This window comes from Corapipo altera, unplaced genomic scaffold, assembly GCF_003945725.1.
Source record: "Corapipo altera isolate COAL_440 unplaced genomic scaffold, ASM394572v1 62, whole genome shotgun sequence".
Classification (NCBI taxonomy): Eukaryota; Metazoa; Chordata; class Aves; order Passeriformes; family Pipridae; genus Corapipo; species Corapipo altera.
The window spans coordinates 4,400,593-4,419,413 of NW_020884894.1; the positions used below are offsets into that span (position 1 = coordinate 4,400,593).

Here is an 18,821-nt window from a genome sequence, read left to right on the forward strand (position 1 = left end):
CCTTGGCTGACCTCTGGGTTCCTGCTGCAGTGGGATTATTTGTGTTGAAGTTGTTGTCATCACGAGGAAGGCTGTTGGTGAAGGAGAGTTGCTCCATGTGGAAGTCCAACCCTGCCCTATCAGGTGCCTTTACAGGCTGGAAGGTGCCTTTTGTCCTGGATTTTGAGGGGGGAAAATAAAAATCATTGTATTTAGTGTGTCTGTAATAATTGCAAGGTATTCAGGTGGAGACAAGATGTTATTTCAGCTTCCCCTGGTGAATATTAATAGCAGGAGAAGCCTTTCACAGTGGAACAAAGCAGAGCAGGCATCAGTGACTCTCCCTGGGCCGTTAAGTAATTACAGTGTATCAGGTTTGAGCCCTTTTCCCAGTGTGTGCAGGAGCTCCTTCATCCTTCCTAGAAGCTCGGCAGGGCCCTGAAAAACCCGGCTCAGCCCTGACATCAGTGGTAAACCAGGCTGGTTGCTGTTTGCTGCCTGTTTTATTTCCTAGGTGGGGACAAAGATGTTTAATTCTGAGTTTTGAAGTAAATGGTGTTTGGCTTTTTGAATGCAAACCGTCTTTTTAAAAGCAGGATGACGAAAACTTACCCAATATTCAGGTGTATTTGAGTGACCCCGTTTGGAAGGGTTTACTCAAAACAAGCCAAATTTGTCATAGCCACAGAAATGTTTGGGTTGGAAGGACCTTAAAGCCCATCTCGTTCCATCCCCTGCCATGGGCAGGGACACTTTCCACTAGCCCAGGTTGCTCCAAGCCCCGTCCAACCTGGCCTTGAACATTTCCAGGGATGGGGCAGCCACTTTTCTGGGCAGTGGTATTTTCTTTTTCCTGTTGGCAGCAGAAACAACTGCACTACATTGGGCTTGTCCTGGGGTTTGGTGACTCAATTGCTCCCCAACACCAACAGCTGGAGAGATCTGTGTGTTCCCAACACCTTCACAGGGAAGCAGAGGGGCCAAGGCTTTCTCCAGGCAGCAGCTTTAGTGGTGGCCTTGGCAGTGGTGTTTCAGGGAGTTCCTAATGAATATGCAGGTGTGGGATTAAAAGGATGAATGAGGAGCACGGAGCAGAATTGTTTTCTGAGCTGCAGCAGCGCTCTGACCTCCTGAGAAGGGCACGAGTGTAAAGCTGAGGCCTGTAGTGGAAAAGCAATTACAATCCAGGCTGCCAGGATTGAATTGTCCTCGGAAAGTCAGATGCTGCAATAATGGGAGCGTTGTTTAGCTGGAACGTGACTTCACTTAAATGCTCCATGTTTTTCTATTAATGCTCTTAAACGTTCTCGTATATGGGTCTCAATTTTTACTGCTTTGAGGGGAATCGAGCTCAGTATTCCACCAGGAAGATATTTCTCTGCATAGAAGTGTTCTGATGAGCTTGCTGGCTTTTTTCCATGTATTTCAATTCTTATCCCTTCCAGATTAGAGGTGTTGGAAAATAAAACACCAGCATGTCTTTGTTCTTTAGCATGTTGGTCACCACTGAGCCGAGGAGAGCGGCTTTCCATGGGGTCCTGGGATATGGGAACATTGGCTTTCAGGGGGAGAAGCTGATGTGTTATGAAGCAGGGCCTGGAGAATGGAGGGGAAGCCATGGGCAAGTGGAATTACTAGTGCCATGTTAATAATTCTGAGAGAGTTGGAGTTCTTCAGCCTGGAGAAGAGAAGGCTTTGGAGAGACCTTAGAGCCCCTTTCAGTGCCTAAAGGCAGGGATAGATGAGATATTGGAAAGAAATTCTTCCCTGGGAGGGTGGTGAGGCCCTGGCACAGGTTGCCCAGAGAAGCTGTGGCTGCCCCATCCCTGGAAGTGTTCCAGGCCAAGCTGGATGGGGCTTGGAGCAACCTGGTCTAGTTGAAGGTGTCCCTGCCCATGGAAGGGGTGGAACAAGATGAGCTTTGAGGTCCCTTCCAACCCAAACTGTTCCATGATTCTATGGAGCATTAAAGAGGTAGAGCTGTGTGGTTTGTGGCTTTGCTGGCTTTGGCTGTGGAACCCTTTCTCCTGAAAAAGTACAGATTTTGGGAGTGCTGTAAAGCAGCTGGGTGACTCTCCAGGTGCAGGTTTGTCTGGAGTGTTTCACAGGATCCAGTTTGGGTTTTTGCTGATGCCTAGCTCGGCCTGGGAAGGGGAGGTGGGTTTGGAGAGCATCCCAGGGTGCTTGTACACTGTCGTACCTGTGTGGGAGGTGGGTCTTCACAGCCCTTGGGAGCAGTAAACCTGCGTGTCCAGGCTGTGCTCTGTTGGACAGCACTGAAGTGACAAAGTCTGAATTTAATTTTTAAAGCTGTATCTTCACTGCCAGCAGAGGTTAAGTAGAGGTGGCTTAACTGTGAGTCTGGGCTTCTTTGTGTGTCAAACAGGCCTTGAGTTTTTGGACACAAAACCCTGCTGAGACCTACAGGAAAGAGCTTTAAATCCTTCCCCCTGTCCCCGTGAAAAAGCTGCTTTTTCAACTGTAATCTCAGCACAAGCATTTGCTTTGAGTGGTTGAATTGCTGCTTTTACAGTTCTCTGTATTTTCCCAGAATTTGTTAAATTGCCAATGTTATTCACATGCCACTTTTGGCAGGTGCCACCTACATGCCCTCAATTTGAACGTACCTTTCAGGAGAAATGTAGGTAGGGAGGCTCCTCTCTTGCGTGTCAGATGTTGGAGAGCGCAGCACTTCCATTAATTCACTTTCTCTGACCTTTCCACTGCTAATAAGCCAAGCTGGAGCACAATGCAGCACCTTAATGAACAGACCTGAGCTGAGCAGGGGCTGCTTTGAAAAATGTCTCGCTTGACTTGTTCCTTGGGTGTAATTCAGCTCCGAGTGTATCCATGGCACAGATGGGAGTTATTGATGAGACCAACCCACAACCAAATACAACCTTGTCCTCCTTCCTCTTGTGTTTTGAACTAGAGAAAGCCATGCCAATAATTGCCTAAAAAGAAGGAAAATAGTTGGTTTTTTTTTCCTTGACTCTACTTAGTTTGGAATAATCTTATTCTTTGAGAATAAGACTGTATTGCGACCACAAAAATCCTAATTTTTAAAAGAAATCTACTTTGGAGTTGGGATTTTGTACATTTCTATCCACTAATGTAACCTACACTGAACAATGTACAGTTTTGAGTTAGGAATATGTAGATTTATATCAATTAACATAATGTACACTTAAAAATCACAGTTGTATTTAGGAAAAAGTTCATTGAAACAAGCTCATAACATAGACAATGCAAGGGATCATCATTTCCAGTAACTGCCAGTCTGTAACTTCACACAGGAAAATTCCTGAGCCACCCAGCCCAGGTGACACAGGGAAGCTGGATTTCAGGAAGGGATCTGTAGGTATTTTGGGGAGTAAGGGGCCGGTTCTGCTTCCATTGTTGTGAAAGGGCGTTCCTGGGTGTGGCCTCTTGGGAAAGTAAAAGTGCTGGAGGCAGGTTGTGGCCTGGGGATCGAGGGGAGTGTTTGGATGGGTTTATTTATTTACATGTGTTTTATGGAGCACCAAAGCCTGTTCTTCAAAGTTCTGGTCCCCGCCCTGGGAAAGTGACACTCTGGCTGAGAGGTGACAAGGAGTGAAGTGGCAGCGTGACACAATATGGCTGAAATCCCTTGTTTTCCAAAGGTGTCCATCATGGTGTGATTGAGTGCAGATGATGCAGTTGGCAGTAAGAGGTGTTCCCACCTCAGGAGCCCCCAAAGGACCAGGCACAGCGTTGTACTTCTGGAATGAAGTTTGGAATGTCCTCGTTTCCTCCTCTTTTGTGTAGATGTTGGTGAACCTGGGGATTTTGACATTTGAATCCCTGAGTTCTTTAAGTGGGGGAAAGTTTGGTTTTTTTGTGTTTCATGTCATGGGAATGCTGAGGAAGCTGCATCAGTGACTTGGGCATCTTTAGTGGGGTTACAAGTGTCTGACAGGAACACGCTGACTACTGGACACCCTGTGAGGTGGGAATTGTGCTTGGAGCTGCAGAATAGTAGGTGATCCAGTGTATGTGAATTTATGGAACCCTTGTATGGAAGGTGGTTTGGCTGAGCCACCCAAGTGTCTGACATGAGCAGGGAGGTGCTCAGCAGTTTTTCCAGTGCTGTGTAGTATCCCTGTTTTATGGTGGTTTGCTGGACTTCTTCAGAAATCCAAGGCTGGATTGTCTTTAACAAGTTAATGTTTTAATGGGTGTTTTGATCTTGGGTTGTGACTGGACGGGCTGATTGTTTCCTTTTGCTGGAGATGTACAAGAACTGAGAGAGGGGAGCTTTGGGGTGTTTTGCAGAAAATTGTGGATATGGAGTGAGGGGCTGTTGGCTGTACCCCCCATGGCAGAGTCCCCCAGGGGCTGGAATTCCTGGAAGTACTCCCTGTGCCTGGGTGTTTTGGGAAGCTGGCATGCCTGGCTTTGGCCTCAGAAGTGGCTTTGGGTTGGTGGACAAACCCTGACAGCTCTGCTTTACCTCAGAGCTGTTCCATCCGTGGTCTGCCTTCCCCACCTCTCCAGCTTACCCTGGAGTGGGCAGGTGGCTGCAGGAGCTGCCTCGGGGCGTTTGGGAAGGCACAGCCCTTGGAGAGGGCCGGGGCAGAACAGCAGTGAGTGAAGCACATTTCTGGGGCTGTGGGACTGGCTGAACCTCGGCACTTCCCCTGAGAGCGGCATCTCAGCTGCGATGCTTTTGACTCTTGAATTTGGAACAGACTTAGCAGCTCACCTTTGGGGGTGGGAGCTTCTGAGGTTGTCAATACTATTGCCTGGAACCATCTGTTCCTACCACTAAGTAGCTGCAAAAATCAGTAATTCATTCCCTATTTTTTTTTCTTTGTGGTGGAGCTTGGGTATAAATCTTCTCCCTTGTTATTTTTATGGGCTCCCTCATTATGGAAGACAAGCATCTCCACAGTGCTGGAACTGATGTTCTTGCTTTAATCTTTCATCTGAATTTATTTGAAATTTAAATCCATGTTGTTATCGATATTAGGGATAACTGTGGAGCACAACAGCTATTTCTGGGGAACTGGGTGCACGGGGCTCCTTATCAACCAGGAATGTGCTTGTGTAACATCACCTTTCTGGGTGAAGCGCTCCAGGAGGAGCAGGGACAGCAGGCGTGTGTACGGGTTATTTTAGGAAATCACCACTGTGAATGGATGCTGTGTTTGCTTTTGCAAGTAGAATTGGTCATGGATTCTTATTTTTCATTTTTGCCCTAGTGAATAACAATCCAAGTGGAATGGCCCCCGGTGGTGGTGACAGAGGGGAAGGCAGCGCTGGTGGTTCTTGTGTGGGAGTCACTGGAACACCAAAAACAACATTGATTTGTGGGACAGACACAGACCACTGTGATATTATCCTGAGTTTTCCCAGGCTGTGATTTCACTCCAAGGCTTAAGCTGCAGAATCAAGGTGGATTGATATCACATAACTAACTGTGCTTGGGACAACAGTCCTGGGGACTGGGGTTCAGTTCGATGCTGTCACACAACAGGTGGTGATGATGATGCTTTTTTATTACAAAAGGGCTTGGGGTCCTGAGCAGCCTGGTCTAGTGGAGGGTGTCCCTGCCCATGGCAGGGGGTGGGATGAGTTCAGCTTTAAGGTCCCTCCCAACCCAAACCATCCTGGGATTCTATGACTTTCCTGCCTGAGGCCAGATGTTCACTGGAGTTTTTATTCTCTTCCTTACTGTGTCACTGGAGTTTAGTTTTCCAGATGTTTATTTTGGTGGTTATCTAAACTCCAGAGCAAATGCCTGGGGGTTCTGTTGAGGTGATGTCCAGTTTTCCCAGCTTCACACCATTGGTGCAATCACCACTGATGGCAGAAGTTGGGTTCTGTCTGATCCGAAAGAACAACACTTGGATTTTGATGGAGTTTGTGTGTCTGGACTCATCTTGGGGTACAGTAGTGTGAAAATATTGGTTCCTGGTGTACCCTTCAGAAAATGTCAGTGCTTTCAGGATGCAGAGGTTTTCAGGAAAAGTTGTAGTTAAGAAGCTGTCATGTGCCTCACAGGGAGGCTCAGACTCCATGGGGCAGAGCCAGGTGGTTTCAGAGCATGTTCCCTGTGAGTTTCCTTGGCTGACATTTAACCTTAATTCTGAGTTTCCTGGAGTCTTGTCAACCAGTTTGGTCAGAGATGGGGTGTCAGTGGCAGTGCTGGATGTGTTCATGTGGGCACCTCCAGCCTCTCCCCCAGGCTGACTGGACGGAGACGAGCTCCAGTGATCAGCCAGATACCGACAGCAAGGGAATGTAGGGAAATATTTGGAGGAACTGCAAAACTGAGGGAAGCTGATCAGTTTGGTGGATACGGGTGGGTAGGCCAGGAGGAGCTCTCTAATTTTGGCCATTTTTATCCTTTTATATAATTTTTCAGCTGTTGAACGGTACAAGGATTCAAAGGTCAGTGTTGAATAGCTCTGGTTATTCTCTGCTGGACCCAGACTTATTACGGGTGTCATATGAGAAATATACTTTCTTTTTATGTTGCACAGTCAGAAGAAAATTATTTTGTTGTCTTCAGTAGTTTTTACCTCATTCTTGTAGTCTTGCCAATATCCTGTAGTTGTTTTTTGCAGGAAGCTTTTCAACGTTCTCTTAATTGGAATTAACTGTTGTAAGAGAAATGCACATTTGGGTTGAAGATAATATAGGAAATAAATATTCAGAGAAATTTATTTTAGGTTAGAGGAAAAATGGTGATTGGAGAGTTTTGCTTTGGAGCTGTAACTTTGGAGAGGTGTAAGGAAGGGTTTAAGGATAAAGGAATAAACCAAGTCTGCTCCTGAGTCCTGTCTACAACTTCCTCATGAGGAAAGTTGGACTGGGTGATCCTTGTTGGGTCCCTTCCAGTTCAGGGTATTTCATGATTCCATGATTATCTTGAATAACCTCAGAGACTGGTACTAAGTCTACTCGTTATTGTATTGTAAATTATGTTTGTTAACATAATTACACCATTTTAGTGCTACATGGAAGTTCTACGGAGTCAAAATCAAATGGCAACAGGTAGTCAATAATTGGACAAAGTAAAAACATGAAAACAAATAATGAGGAAAAATAATCATGTATTCTTTTCCTGTCACCAGTCGGGACTGCAGCTGGATGTAGCAGCTGCCCAGGCCTGAATCCTTTTTTCCTCTCGTTTTTAATGCTGCTTTTACAACAGTCTGAAGGAAATCTCTGTCTAAACCAACTGGTAGTAGCGACATAGCAGCTCCTCTGGGCTTTGCCTGAATTCTCCTTCCTTTGCTAAATTCTCCTCTTTCTCCTTGCAGTTTTTGGTTATTTAGTGCTATAAAATAAGAAGAACCTGAATATATGAATTTACCCAAACCCTCGAGTATATAAACTGGAGAAACTTCCCTCATTCCCTTGACCTCAAGCTTGCTGAGGTAGGAAAGCATTTAAAATACCCACAGCTCTATGTGCACATGCAGATGTATTTTTAAATGTCCCCTGCTTCAAGGTCAGCCACAATTCCAGTTGAAGTGCAGTTTGGATTTCCTGTAGCCAGATACTGTCCTTGGGGCTGATTCCCATGTTGTGCAGGGATTGTGGGATGGGGACCCAAGGAGGGTTTTTTATCCAAGTCCCACATGGTGCTTTGGACCTGTCCAGATGGAACAAGTCCAGAGGAGGCCACCAAGTTGATCCAAAGTCTGGAGCCCTTCTGCTCTGGAGACAGGCTGGGAGAGCTGGGAGTGTTCAGCCTGGAGAAGAGAAGGCTCCAGGGAGACTTTAGAGCCCCTTCCAGTGCCTAAAACGGTTCCAGGAGAGCTGGAGAGGGACTTTGGACAAAGGCTGGAGTGACAAGACAAGAAGGAATGGCTTTAAACTGAAAGAAGGGGAGATTTAGATTAGATATTAGAAGGAAATTCTTCCCTGTGAGGGTGTTGAGGCCCTGGCACAGGTTGTCCAGAGAAGCTGTGACTGCCCCATCCCTGGAAGTGTTCAAGGGCAAGTTGGATGGGGTTTAGAGCAACCTGGTCTAGTTGAAGGTGTCCCTGCCCCTGTCAGGGGGTAGAAGGGAATGAGCTTTGAGATCCCTTCCAGCCCAAACTGTTCTGTGACTCCATGAGAGGAATGTGGATTGATGGTCTCTGCCCACAGGAGCCTTCAGAGCTGCTTCACCTCCTTTTTTCCTCCTTGAGAAATGGCACTGAGCTCTGAGCTGCTCCTGAGTGAGCTCAGGTGCTGATGAGCAAGAGGTTTAATTAGATCTTCAGGCTGGATAACTGGAGCAGTGAGCTGGGCATAACAGCAGGATGGAATTCCAGTGACGTGTCCGCAGAGTGCTGTGGCCCAAGCCGAGTTATTCCTCAGCCTTGCATTCCCAAACACCCTGGGTGCTGAAGCAAAATGATGTGGAAAAAAAAGCTCAACTTTGATGGTTTACACACCAAAATAGCTGCCAGTGAAGTGATCAATGGCTGGTTTGATCCCCCATTGGTGGTCTCTTCTGGTAGTTCTGTCTGTAAGTTGGATTCCTCCAGGATACTGCTGTAGGCTGAGACTTCCTGGTTTGTAATGCTGAATTAATTATAATAGGGTATTAAAATTACCCTCCAATACAGTGATTTTCTGTGCTGTCACCAGACAAATTGTATGGTTTTTACCAGGAACACAGGCAAGTCCAGCTGCTTTTGGAATCCTGTGCTCCCACTGATGCTCCTGCCCCAGAGGACACAGTGGCTTTAAAGTCAGGTATCACTTTAAAGTGAATACTTTTGTGAGTGAGACAATGGGGGGAGGGTGGGGGGGTGGAAATCTCCCCATACCAAGCTTTCCTTTGCTCACAGAAATAGTTTCTATATTAATATTTAATTTACAGTAGCTCAGAGGAATGAAGAAAGTCCTGGACTCTATTTGTTTTATACTCCTAAATACGTTTTGTTGGAACAACTCTCAGATACAAACAAGGAGGACAGAGTGTCCTGGGCAAAGGAGTGAGACAGTTTGTGTTAAAACCATAAGTGTTCATGGCTTTAGCATGGGAATGTTCAGTACGAAGGATCCATCAGATACCGTGGAGTAGACCTAGTTCCCAATTGCTCTTTTCCAGTCTTTTTTCTACTGGGATTCTTTGTGGCTTTACCCCTTGATACAGATTTAGATGTTTTTATTCCTGAAAACCTCCTGTTTCTGGTGCTGCCAGCACAAAGCTGTGCTCCAACTCAGGAGAAAGTGGGATCAGAATTCCAGACACGGTCCTGGCACAGCTTCAATTAAAAGGTGTTGAAAGAGCCTGGATTTTGCTGTTTTGCAAAGTTGGAATTTTTGTCCCTGTTAAAACCTCGGGGATCCCTGGGAAAGGAGCTTGATCCTGGCTTTTTCTGCTGGGTGAGGCAGAATTTATGTCGTCACCCCCCTGCTTTGACCCAGTTATGAAACCCTTGCCTGTAAAAGTATTAATTTGGGGACACTCAGCCATTGCAGTGTGAGAATTCCAGCAGTGAGAGCTTTCCTGGAGAGCCACCTCCAGTTTAGCCATTTAAAGGCTGGTGATAAATCTGATAAACTTAGTAAAATAGGTATTTTAGTGTGCCATGAACCTTCCTCATTACTCTGGAATTAATCAATGACTTGGACTTCTTTTTCCCCCCTGCTCGGCTGTACTTTCACAAGGTATAATTAAAATAAAAAAAGCTCTAGTTTTCCTTTTTGTTCAACTCTGCTGTTGTTGAACTATGTGTGGTTTGGATTTCAGCCCTCCAGAATGTTGGCAGAAGGTCTCGTCTGGAAAGAAATGGTAATAATCCTTTTGGGGTTGAAAAATGGGGAAGAAAAGATCTCTGGATGATTCCAGGCAGAATGTCAGTGTGCACATATCTATGTATCTCAACATGCACTCAGGATTGTGTGATTTCATATAGATATTCATGATGTTGGTGGGTTTTTGTCAGGTTTGCTGATTTATTTTTTTTTTTTACTTTATTGTAGCCAGTCCTCTTTTTAAACTTTTCGTATGAAACTTAGTGCAGTAGCTAAAATTGCACATGGAAATCACTGCAATTTAAATGTTGCATTTTAATTCAGCTGAGATGACAGAGAAGTGACCTAAAACTATCTTTTTTTTTTATGTGAATTGCTTTTCTTTCGCCTTCTGAGCGCACAGCAGAAGGCTACACCCATCCCTCCCACTCTGCCTTGTCCTCTTGTGGGGTCACAGCCTTAAGCCAGCAATCCCTGTGCCAGGCTGGCCTCAGGTGAAGCCTTTGTTGAAATTCTGATTGAGGAGGAGGGAGGAGGAGAGGGCACAGCCAGGCCTGGCTGCCATGGCCATCTCGTGGGTGGGTGGTGGGGCCAGCTCTTCTGAAACACAGAAACACTTTTGGGTTTGTATGTTTGAGCTCTGGAGTGGTGTCAGCTCTCTGTGCCATATCCTGGGGCATTAATTCATGGAATAATGGAATGGTTTGGAGGGACCTTAAAGCTGATCTCATCCCACCCCCTGCCATGGGCAGGGACACCTTCCATTAGATCAGGTTGCTCCAAGGCCCGTCCAACCTGGCCTTGGACACTTCCAGGGATGGGGAGTGCTCATCTTGACAGTCCCAGTGCTGGCCAGGCTCTCCTGGGAGGCTATGGGGGTGTCTCCAGGCTGGCAGTGTTGGAGGGCTGGGAATGTCAGCCTGGAAATGCTGCGAGGGCACAAATAGCATCGTACAGTGACACGGGACGTTCTGTGACACTGTGCTGGGGGCTGGAATTCTACTTCTGTTCCAAATCCAAGCAAGCTTACAGAGTTATCTGCGTGTGTCTGTGCAGAATGGAAGGGGAAATGTTCATTTCTTTGAGCTGCAGAGTGGTGGTTTCTCTTTTCATTGGACATGTAAGAATATTCTCCAACAGCAGCACTGATGCTTCTGTACTAACAGGGGATTGCCTTGGTGGTACTGGGGGTCAGGATACCTTAATAAACCTTCCAAGTCAGGCTTCCTCTCATTCCCCAGCAGAATGATGGGCAGCAGTTCTCCCAGCTCCTTCTCTCAGTAGAATTCAGTTCTTGTGGAAAGGTTTATTCCAATCCTGGGTCAAGTTTGGAGTTACTCTCAGTGCAACAACGTTAACTCCCATGTGGTTTGTTTTTGTCCCGTTGTTCAGCTCTGTTTGATGTCACTGCTCTGGCTGGAGGGACGCCTGTGTCACTGTGTACGTGTGGTGCTGGCGGCCAAGCCAGAATTCCCAGCTGCTCCTGGGAAGCCGTGGAGCCGGAGCCTGGCTGCTGCAGACTGTGGTGCAGAAGGCAAGGCCACAGCACCCGAGCCCGGGGGCTTTCCCAGGGCTGTGTGTGAAGCTCAGCTTGGATTTGCAGGAGAAGGGTCATAGGCTTGTTTTTCCTGGTGCAGGGTGAGGCTTTGAGAAAAGCAGATGTGAAACCCACGGGGCAGCAAGTAGACTCTGTGTCACACTGACAGTTCAGAGAGGAGAAGAGTCAGTGCATGATTCCCTCTCGACATAATCGGAGCTGTTTGAACGGTTTCTGTGAGGAGCAGGGGAGGGGCAGATGTTGCCGAGGATTTGGGTTTAGCAGCCCCCTCTGTACCTTTTGTGATTTTGGGCGGCCAGTGGAGCGAGGGAGTGTTGAAGCACTTGAACAAAGAATGTCTCTGGAAGTGGCCACTGGTCATTCTGGCACAAACTTTGACCAAAGCTGCCATTGTTTTTCTCTTAGTTAAACAAGTCAAGCTCACGCTGGGGCTTTTTTCTCTTCCCTTTTAGTATAATGTTGGCTTTTATGTGTCCCCCGGGCCCACACCCGGCCGTGGGGTGGGCCTGCACACAGATGCATTGTTTGGGGTCCCGCATTCCAGGGAAATCAAATGCTCCTGCACCACATCAGCTGCACATCTGCAACTGCTCAACCCTCTGCAGCCCTGCCGGATCCAGGTGCTGTGCAATTACCAGGTTAAAGGCATTGAGAGCTGCTGTTTCTCTGTCCTTTCTGTTGAATTGTGCCGGCTTTGATTCCCTACAGCTGGTGAAACAGTCAGACTTGGTTCAGGCATGTGTGGAAGAGAGCTCATTTCATGCTTGGAATTGTAATTATGTTCTTTTCTTTCAAGCTGCCAGCGGTAAAAGATGTCTTCCAGTGTGTATTATCTAAATAAGCTGTAGTGTTTAAATGTTTTCTTATTTCATTTTAAGAATGTGGCAAAATAAATTGTGCTTACTCTTCTAGTTTTGGTTCTGGAGCAATTAATTCCCTGTAGCTCTCTCGTGAACTGCTGGCCTTGGGAAGCTGCTGTGTTCCACTGCAGTGAAGTAGCTGTGGGGAACAGGGTGATGTCAGTGTGGGGGGCTCTGTCCAGGCCTGCCCAGTTGGCACTGGTGTCCCCCCCTTGTGTGTTCTGATTGCAGGCAGTATGTGCTGTCAGCCATCCTTCTCATCCCAGTCATCTCCTAGAGTCGGAGCAACTGAGTTTTGGGGAATTTTAGTCTGGTTAGTGCATGTGAGTAAGAGAGTGCAAACACTGAAAGGACAAGGGGGAAGGGTTTTATGCTGAAAAATTTATTTAGATTACATATATGGAAGGAATTCTTCCCTGTGATAGTGGGGAGGCCCTGGCACAGGTTACCCAGAGAAGCTGTGGCTGCCCCATCCCTGGAAGCGTCCAAGGCCAGGTTGGATGGGGTTTGGAGCAGTCTGGTCTAGTTGAAGGTGTTCCTGCCCCTGACAGGGGTGGAATGAGATGAGCTTTGAGGTCCTTTCCAACTCAAACTATTCCATGATTCTGTGATTATTTCTCTCTCTAAAATAGCCTTTTCTGCCTCTGAGTTTTCCACAATGAATGAATCCATTTCAGTGTTCCATTTAACCACTGCTGTGATGCTCCAAGTCTACTTCTGGAGGCTGCAATTGTGAGCTTTTGAGCACATAGGTTTCCATGTTGCACTCTTGGGAGTATTGGCTGAATTTGGGGAGGAAAGAGTACCAAGAATGCAGTTGGTTTTCACTCATACTTGTGGTGAACCTGCAGCTGGTATCTGGCACCCTTGTAGTGAGCAATCAATCCCTCTTTCCTCTTCTCAAGAGAAGAGGAGGTGTTAAGAAACAACTGCACGTGGCACTCAGTGCTTTGGTCTAGTTGATGAGGTGGTGATCAGTCAGTCACAGGTTGTACTCAATGGTCTTGGAGGTCTTTTCCAACCTCAGTGATTCTGTATTGTCCCAGCAAACAGCTCTTCCCTGAATGTACTGGATTTTCAGAAAGGGGTCCCTGCATGTGCTGTGACCCAGGCAGGGGTTCCTTCAGAGCCAAGTTTGGGCTCTGGGCCTGGACCTTTGCCTCCCTCACAGAGATGTTTTTCATGTGCAGCTCTTGGAGCTGCTCTGTGAGTTTGGAGGGTCTGAAGTCAGCCCTTGGATCCCCTTTCCCTTGTCTCTGGAGTCTGTCTGCTCATCTGTGGTCTTGATGAGAGTGCCTGATAACCATTTTGGTGTCTCTATGATTGACTGGAAGTCACAGTGGATAAATCTTTCATGATTGGAAACCACTTAAGCCACGAGGTGGCTGGTGATCACTGGGTATTAGTGGAGAGATTCTACCAAACAATCAGGGAAAATTGAGTGGCAGAACATATAATTTATGACTTCTTCTCAGCTCTGTGGGGGCAAGTCAGTGAGAATCGAAACACTGAAAGGATTATATTTGACAGATATTTTAAAGAATGACTCCAGTTAGTGTCATTTATTGCTGGAATGTGTGGACAGATCCCAAGTCAGAACCCTTGTAGGGGCAGTGCCAAAACCAGATATGAAAGAGTGTGCAAGAAAATGAGGGTGCGGGATGTGGCCGAGGGCTCCAGTTTTCTGACAATGGGCAGAAAGAATGTTCTGAGGGCTTTTTTTCAGACATTTTCCTTTGATAATAAAGTGTACAGATCCTACTCAGTGTTTGCTGAAACCCCAGCTGAAGGGGATTTGTTGGAGCTGGTAAATTGGTCAGTGAAGGTGTCATCAGTGTATAGAGACCAGTTAGAGAAACTTCTGGAACATTCTGGAAATTATCTGTAGGATATATCAGTTTTTGCCTGGCAGTGATATATGTCACAGGAGAAATCCATTGCCCAGTGCTGGAATGTGCATTGGAAATTCCTGGGCAGGGGCTGTTTCATGCAGTCGGATCTTCCTCCACAGGTGTGTGGTGGGTAATGACCCTTCACTCTGGAGGAGGAAAAACCTTCTAGAAAAACATTCTTCCCTCAGATTTTTTGTTGTGGTAATGCCTCTAGAAGTATTAATCTCTCCTGTCACAGTTTGGCACTCACTCCAGTTCCCAGCAGGGGTTTCTCAGCTAATCCCTGTCTGGAAGATTTTCCCTTACCTTACATTAATTTCTGATCCTGACATCGTTTGAAGGTTTGTGTTCAGCTTAAATAAATACACCCCAGGCCATTCTGTCGGCTTGGGGTTAAACACCAGGGCAGTGTAAGTACCTGTGAGTGTCCCTGGAGCTCCTGGGTGCCACTCACCTTTCTTTCCAGCATCCCCAAAACCTCCGTGGCCTGGACTGTGTGACTCTTATTCCCTTGTGACCCTGGAGAATTTATTTGAGAATTTTGGTTTCTGATGCAGGGTTTTCTTGCTGTGAGTAGCAGATGTTCTCACTTTAGCCCATGAGTGACAACTCCTGAATCAAACATCTGCCTTGCTGCTGGAATTGTCCCCAAACGCTGCCATGCTTGGAAGCCAGTCTCAGCTCCTTGGAGCCAGCTCTGCCTGTGTTCCTGCACTCTTAGAAGTGGAGGCAGCTGCCGTCGGCATCACTGCTCCATGAAGGCAGCTGGTGACCTGATCCATCAGTGCTGGGGTTGTTCACTCCAGCGAGTGGGTTTGGGTTTGGTAGATTTGCCCCCATCACACAAAGAATTGTTGTCACTGTGTGCTAGGGAGAATTGTCCAAAGCAGTGTCCCACTTCCCTCAGTCCATGAAAATAGTGAGGGAAAAGGAAGAATCACAGATTTTAACCTTTTTAATTGTCACATTTCTCCTACTGGGTTCCTCTTTGACCAACACACCAGTCTGTTCTGTGTCTACAAGGATGTGAAGTTGTAGGCCTGGATTAGGGCTCTGTGTAGCACAAACACATTCCAGTGTGGACACGGTCAGTCCAGGGTCTGCTGGTTTTATTCCCAGATTTTGTGACTAAAATTCTCAGGAGCTGAAGTTTCTGCCAAGTCTTTGCTATGGCCCCAAGGAGAGGAGGGAGGGAAAACCCCCTTTCGCTAATAAAACGTTTTTGATTACCTTTTTTGGGTTTAGATTTGTACAAACAGTTCAAAACAAAGTTTTCAAGTCATCTTAGTTTTAAACTGTCCAGGTTTAGCCTACAAAGAACCAGCCTTGGTTGATTTGTGATTGATTTTTTTTTTTTTTTTTTTCCCAGTGGAAGTGAAACTCCTGGTGATGCAGCTCAAGGGGTTTGTGCTACCCTCCAGGTTTGGTAGATTTGGCTCTGCCTGGGGTTGAAAATACTAAAGCTCAGTCTTGAATTCAGACCTAGTCTGGTGCTTGTCTTAGTGAAGATGGTCCTGGTATTATCTGCCTCAGCCCTGCTGTGCCTGGGTGAAGGTTCTGCTGGGCTTTGGAGAGGGCTGTGTTGTCTGAAGAGGAGCCTTGAGAACAGGAGCTGGCAGTCACGCTGTGGGGGGACTGTGTAAACTCAGTCTAAAGATAATTTATGGTTTCTAAAGCTGCTGCTGAGTAAAATTTTCCAAGGCTGGCTCTGACCTGGCTCTCGTCACTGTAAAACTGAGAACAGTCATCTCAAAGTAGCATTTTGAGTTGTGCTGAGGGGAAGGAGGAGAACTTTGACTTCTCAAAGGCTTCATTGGCTGCAGCTCTGCAGCACATGAGCGACTCTTCTTTCAGATGTGAACCGCCGGGTCACTTTACCGTTACCGGAGCCCTGACTGGTTTAAACTTGGCTTATTGGTTTAAACTTGGCTTAGAGCGTAGTGTTTTTTGCCTGGTTTCGTTTTCGCAGCAGATGTGATGTCAGGGTTGTGATAACCCCCCTCGGCTGTCTCCGCACCCGCCGGTGTCTCGCTCCCTCCCGCGTTCCCGAAGCCGTGTGCCGGCACCGGGAGGGAGGACTTTGGGTCACGCTGGGTTGAGCTGTTGGCAGCGACGCTCGCGTGTTGGCAGGAGCTTTCCCAACAAGATGCTGGGAGAACAGGGGAAGATTTCTCCTTGTTTTTGCAAATTAGCAAATGAAACCCTAAATAACTTGCTAAACTCAGTTTCCTTCTGTTGGGTTAAGAGGAGGGGAGTGCTTGGAAACCTTTGAGATCCTAATTGGCCCGAGTGTGCTAAAAACACCTTCTTTCCACCCTAGGCGCTGCTTCTTTCCAATACATTTGGCTCATTCTGTGGCAAATCATTTTTATAACACTTGAGAAACTGTATATCTCCAGAAAAACAGGATGTGTGCCCTGCCTTATATTTTGGATTTGCTTTCCAAATATTTTTTGGGATTGCTAAAAGCACAGCCCAACCCCATTTCAGGGCGTTGGGGCTCTACCCATTGGTTTGGTGCTGGTTGGGCGATAACGGCCCTTGGTGCCCCTTCGTTGGGTGGTTTTATGTGGGGCTAACGACTGGGTTTATTGGAGCACAGATATAGGACAGGCTCTCCAGCCCTTCCCTCCTGCAGGGTAACCGAATTTCTCTTTGCCAAGGCCAGTTCTCTATCAGCTCCTAACCAGGAGTGTGCTGAAGTCAAGTTCAGATACTGTCCCCCTTCCCCTCCCAAACTTGGGACAGTGAGTTTCTCATCTCTTCCTTGGGCTGATAACAGCAATTCCTCCCTCCCACAGAAAGCTCTGGAAGTTTTTTGAAGTAATAGAGTGTTGTTCCTAACCCTTTCCCAAGATTTTGTGTATTAGATGGTTGGTTTGTTCTTCGTGGCTTTGTCCACTTAATTTTACATCTTATTTGACATTTAAGAATTCTTATTTTGAGATTCCCTGTGAGCTGCAGAACTGCAGGGTGTGGTGGAAGTCCCATTTGTATCTCAATTTGGGCAACAAGCTGAGATTATAAACTCTGGTAGGGCTTGAAAGCCTGGGAAGAGGGTTTGTTGGGCATGGAAGGGGATGGCAGGAGAGGAAACTGAAGGGGGAAGATGGAAAATGTCAATAAAAGTCAGTTTGAGATGGAGTTCATCTGACAAGACTGACCAGACGGAGCTGGGAATGTGAAACCATTTCTCTGATAATTAAAATACCAGTTTGTAACTAGTTTTCAGGCTGAAGTGCCAAAGTTTGGGCATTTTGTAAGACTGTCAGGATTTTCCTCTGAGCCAGTAGATGAGGTTGTCCCAAGAGATGCTGACATGCACATGAGGTGTCCCAGTTCCTTCCAGGCAGGAGCTGAGTGCACATCTGTGTATTCACTAATGCAGATGTCACAGGGCTTTGGGTGGATCTGGAGGTAAGAAAACCCTTTCACAAGAGCTTAAGTTTTCAGGTGAGGCAGAAGAACTTTCACTGCTGTTCTCTTTAGCTGATTATAGCTGAGCAGTGGGTGGAGAAAAGCTTGGTCAGCAGTGTGTGGTGGGTTCTCTTGTCCCTCCCTGCCTGCTCACCCTGCCAGGAATGACACAGAACCCTCTGCATTTCCAAACCCTTCAATCTCACCTTACATTTTCTTCCTAGTCCGTATTTTATTGTTTTTAAGTAGTATTTCACTACTTTGGAGCATAACTACATTATAAAATTGTTTTTATCTCAAATAACATTTCTGAGCTCTGGCAAAGGTGACCCTTCGGGTCTCTGGCTCAGAGACTCTCCTGATCCATTTCTTTGTCCATTTTATTCTTGAATTTTTCTAGCTTTCTTCCATTCACTCCTCCATAGGGCAGGGAGTGACAGGTTATCAGAGATGTTGCTGTGTGCAGTGATTTCCTGCTTTTAGGGTTCTGTGTAGAGAGCATGTCAGTTTTTACAGTTCCCCAAGGACGTGATGTGTCGTTATTAAAAAGAAAACACTGGCTTATCACATTTTAGGCCTGGCCTGCTGACTTGGGGTTGCAGCGAGCTTTAAAGTGACAGTAAATCACTTGTGAATGTCTCCAGCTGTGATGACCTTGGGTATGGTGGTGGTGGGGCAGAAGAGCCCGTGGCCACCCGCTGTGGCAGGTCTGGTGACACCACACCTGAGTAAAGGTGGTCTCAGCGTGGGTGTCTCATCACCCAGAGCCCATACAGGTGTCTCCAGGTACATGGAGGCTTATGGATCGGGGAGAGTGAGAAGACGGAGAAATAGTCTCAGCATAGGGAGTGTGTATCTGGTTAAGCACTTAGTAGAATAGTGGCATGGTTTGAGTTGGAAGAGACCTTAGAGATTATCCAGTTCCAACCCCTTGCCATTGGCAGGGGCACCAGGTTGCTCCAAGCCCCATCCAACCTTCTGTCAGTTTAGCCCACAGGGATTTCGTTCCTGATTTCAGAGAAAGCACAATGCTTGTTGCATAAAATGTAGTCTCCCTTGCAGTTCTTCTCCTTCTCTCTTCCCAAACCACTCCTGGATTTGGGAAGGCTGGGCACTGACCAGGCTGGGCACTCACCTTCCTGCAGGGATGAGCATCTCCTACCTGGCTGCCTCAGTCCCTCTCACCCTTTGGGCTGTGCTGGGGAGCAGTGGGATCACTGCAGCCATGGGCCTCATTTCCTCAGGAAACCAGGCTAAAAATACCCAAGCAGTGCTCTGGGAAGTGTTGCTCAGTGTCGGTCCTGAGCAGCCTCTGCTCAGCTTGTCCCCAAGTTCTGTAAATCCGTCAAACTGGTGTTAAACGTGGCACTTCAGGCTCTTTCTCAT

General features: G+C 46.9%; 1 protein-coding gene across 4 annotated transcripts in view; it reads left to right on the top strand.

Annotated features, from left to right (window-relative positions):
• The window catches only part of ANKRD11 (ankyrin repeat domain 11), a 134,679-nt gene that overhangs the window by 24,970 nt on the left and 90,888 nt on the right, over nt 1–18,821 (top strand). The gene's annotated exons all lie outside the window — the stretch shown is intronic.